Consider the following 4,482-nt stretch of genomic DNA (forward strand, 5'->3'; position numbering starts at 1 on the left):
TGGTCCTTGGGTCCTAAACTGTTAAACCCTTATAGCCACGCTATCTTGGACCGCTAGTCCAGTTCTGTGCCCAGAAAGGATATTATATGACTGGGGATCAGGGAACTCTTCACCCAATTGACTCTTAGACCTAGATTCTCGAGGTGTTCGAGTAAAACGGTCCTGTGCTCTATGAGTTCTGAGTGTGATTGAGCTAGAATCAGCCAATCGTCAAAGTAGTTCAATACTCGCATGTCCCGGAGTCTGAGGGGTGCGAGCGCTGCGTCCATGCACATCGTAAATGTACGGGGTGCTAGGGACAAACCGAATGGTAGGACTGTGTACTGATATGCCTGGCCCTCGAAGGCGAATCTCAAGTATCGCCTGTGACGTGACGCTATCTAGATTTTAAAATATGCATCCTTCAGATCTATCGACATAAACCAGTCTCCTCAGCGAACCTGCGCGAAGATTTTTCTGGTTGTGAGCATTTTGAAGTGGCGTCTCGCCAATGCGTTGTTCAGTTGTCTTAGATCTAATATGGGTCTGAGACCCCCGTCTTTCTTCGGTACCAGGAAGTATCTGCTGTACAGCCCCCCTCGCTTTGAGCTTGTGATAAAGGCTCTATTGCCCCTTTGCTTAACAGTTTCGATATTTTGGCTCGAAGTAGGTGTGCTACTTCTGTATTCACTGTGGTTTCGACGTGCGCCGCCACACGGCGAGGACGTCGATAAAACTGTAGCGAAAAGCCCCTTTTTATAATGTCCAGCACCCACTCCAAAATCCCGGGAAGCGATGCCCATGCATCTGCTTGGGTGGCTAGGGGTTGAATGCAAAGCGTGCTCTGGTCGCTTGGCAACAGAGGCGCTTCGGTGCGCTGTAAAATAGGTGTTATGCTCATGACATTTGAGGCAGGGAGTGCGCTGATCACAGCGGGCAGATTGACCATGCTCAACCCTGCTGTGTTTAACCGAGTGAGGGAGGGCTGGCGAGTCCCGTGGGACTTATCATGTCTGTGATTGAATGCGGGCACAGGAGAGCCGGCACATTTACTGCATTAAACGCGTCTGCCCGAGCAGAGTGAATGCGCACTGGTTTCATTTTTACAGAAACCGTGAGACATGCAGAACATAGTGTTTGTGGGCACTGGTCAGTGGGCACGTTTACTATGTTGGATGCGCAATCGACCTGAGTCAATTTTATGAGCGCGGGCCCCTTAGTGAAGGGCTGTGCTTGTGTGTAGGGATGTGCACTCTTTATGGGATTTATCTGGGTAGCCGTAAAAACGGCATTTGTGTGCAGGCAAGCGGGCAGCTGTTCCGGCTTGTACACTGCAGAATACACTGGAACAGTCACATTTCTTGGAACTGAACGAGCGATGAGCTTCGGGGGAAGTCCGGCCGCGGCGGGACTCGAACAACAACGCTTTACTAGGCGTGCTAGGACGACTTCGGGGCTTCGGGTTTCACCGCAATCCTAGGCCGTGGCCCACGTGGAGCGGGGCGGCGGCTAGTCGAGCGAGGCCTCGAGCTACAGTCCTGTTCGCGATGAGGCGGCAGGGGGCTGCGGCTGTGAGCTCCGAGCAGGTGGTTTCGCATGGCCCGCTGTGGAACTGGAACGCTTCGGTAAGAAGTGCTTAAAAGCCTGTGACGCTTTCTGCACCTCGGCGAACCTCTCCACGAAGTCGTTGAAAACACATATGACCGTATGGGGGGTGCATACGGAGAACACTGGGGCATCCAGCCTGCAGGGTCGAATATTTCAACCCCAGGGGTGGTATACTGGCTTGCCAAGGGAAAGACACATGCTCAGAGAGGCTTACAGTGGAAATACACACGTGGGGGTCACCCAGAGGGGGAACCATGCACATGGTGGCACCTAGCCAATCGCGAGAGCTGCCGGAGGCATAACTCTGGCGTTGACGTCAACTGCGCTGGAGGAACTCAGGGCTTATGAGGCTCACCTGAGGAGATATCGCATGTATCCAGTCCGTGGAGTGCAATGGCAAGCAAGCGAAGACACCTGAGTGGGTCCTAGTACCGGCTGGTTGAAGCGAGTACATTGGAGTACACGGGCTCCACTTGGAGATTATAGAATCTGGCGAATGTGTTGGGTGTTGCCCAGCCTGCAGTTCTGCAGATGTCTGTTAGCGAGGTGCCATGCGCTAGAGCCCAAGAGGAGGCCACACTCCGGGTGGAGTAGGCTTTCACCCCAAGGGGGCATGGTGGACCTTGCTGCTGGGAAGCCAAACCAATGGCTTCCACTATCCAGTGAGACAACCTTTGCTTGGAGAGAGCCTTTCCCTTCAGCTTCCCACCATAACAAAGAGCTGGTCTGAGGTCCTGAAACATTTTGTTCTGTCTACGTAGGCACAGAGGGCACATACTGGGCAAAGCAATGCCAAGGCTTGGTCTGCCTCCTCCAGGGGCAGCGCTTGCAGGTTCACCACCTGGTCCCGGAAGGGAGTGGTGGGAACCTTGGGCACATATCCAGGCCGGGGGCTCAGGATCACGTGAGAATAGGCCGGCCCGAATTCCAGGCACGCTTCGTCTGCAGAAAATGCCTGCAGGCCCCCTACCCTCTTGATGGAGGCCAATGCAACAGGAGCGCTGTCTTAATTGACAGGAACTTAAGCTCCACTGCTTGCAGAGGCTTAAGGGAGCACTCTGCAGGGCAGTTAGAACAACTGAGAGGTCCCAAGAGGGAACGAGAGGAGAGCGAGGAGGATGTAGTCTCCTTCAGGAACCTTTCAGGAACCTGATGACCAGGTCATGCTTTCCCATGGACTTACCCTCGACTGTGTCGTGATGTGCTGCAAAAGCGGCAACATAGACTTTTAGGGCAGAGGTAGACAGCCTTCACTCCAACCCATCCTGCAGGAAGGAAAGCACGACACTGATCGGGCATGATCTGTGGTCTTCTCGGTGAGAAGAGCACCAGGAGACGAAGAGGTTCCACTTCAATGCATAGGCATGTCTTGTGGACGATGCTCTAGTGAAAGTGATGTAGCCACCAACGCTGGTGGTAGGGTACTCAAACCTACCTCGTCCCGTCCAGGAGCCACACGTGGAGGTTCCAAAGATTGGGTTGAGGGTTCCAAAGGGTGCCCCGTCCCTGAAAAAGGAGGTCCTTCCTCAGAGGAATTGGCCAGGGAGGTGATGTCACGAGGAGTAGAAGTTGAGAGAACCAGGTCCAGGTGGGGCAATGCGACGCAACCAATATGACCTGCTCCTCATCCTCCTGCATATTTGCGGAGGCCCTGCGGGTAGCTGTGTGCCAGAGCGCCCGTGCGGAGTGTGCCCTCGGCCAGGGAGTAAAACTGGGTGCAGTGGGACGAGTCATCTACCTGCGCATCCCCGAACTGATCTAAAATCAGCTGAACCGACTGGGGATGGAGTCTCCATTCTTCAGGAAGAGGCTGAAGCCATGAGAGCTCATCGGCGGCACAGTCCATTTAGTAATTTAGCAGACACTTTTGTCCAAAGTGACTTAAAAATGAGGACTAAAGCAAGCGAGTCATCGTGAAGAGGAAAAAACAACGCAATGTAAATGTATAAACAACAGACTCTTTTTTATTTTGCTTCATGTTTTTTAAAGACATTTTATATTACATTTCTGATCCAGTGAAGTCTAACATAAAAAATGTGGCAAATTATTTAGAAATTATGCTAATTTTGCCATGATGATTTATTTACGAACAATAAAGAATACAGTCAAGTAATACAGAATCGTTATTTTTTTAAATGTATTAGATACACATTAATCTGAATTAAGATGAATATTGTCATCTGCAGTTTATATCGGAAACATTTTCTATTGACAATATTTGTCTATTTTTCTATATTTCTATTGGAATTTGACTTTTAAAAATGTACCCACAAATCACTAAAACATAAGTTTAAAACACACCAAAAATGAATGGTTTAACAGTAATCCATAAAAAAACGAATCCATAAACAAACTGTTATAAAAAAACATTTGAAAATCATATTCATCCATTAAATGATCAATAACCACACACATACATATAGCATATATCAGTCTGTATTTAAAGGTGTTTATTGTACCTTATACTTTATGCTTATTACCATATTTCAAAATTCAGGGTAAACTCTACTGCATGTTTGCTGAGAGTGATGAAAGGCTGTAAACAAAAACCTTTATATGGAGATTATTTGGGTTTGTTTATGCAAATTACTAATCCCAGATGTGCTGTTCACAAATATTGAGAAATACAAAATTAATTAACTTTAGAACAAAATCATTTCAGAGAAGTTTTCCTGTGCATATACATACATATAATCAATGCAATTATTATAATTTGATAGTTATAAAATACAATGACTGCAAAAGTCTGACTTCACACATCGCATATCTCTTCTATTGTGTGGCTCGGTGCAACTGTACATTAAAATTGTTTTCTGCAAAAACCTCTTTCTTCACTTAAGCTTACATATAAATCAGAATGTTGCTTGAGTCTCGTATCATATTTACATGTTTAAA

The sequence above is a fragment of the Carassius carassius genome, unplaced genomic scaffold, assembly GCF_963082965.1.
Source record: "Carassius carassius unplaced genomic scaffold, fCarCar2.1 SCAFFOLD_135, whole genome shotgun sequence".
Classification (NCBI taxonomy): Eukaryota; Metazoa; Chordata; class Actinopteri; order Cypriniformes; family Cyprinidae; genus Carassius; species Carassius carassius.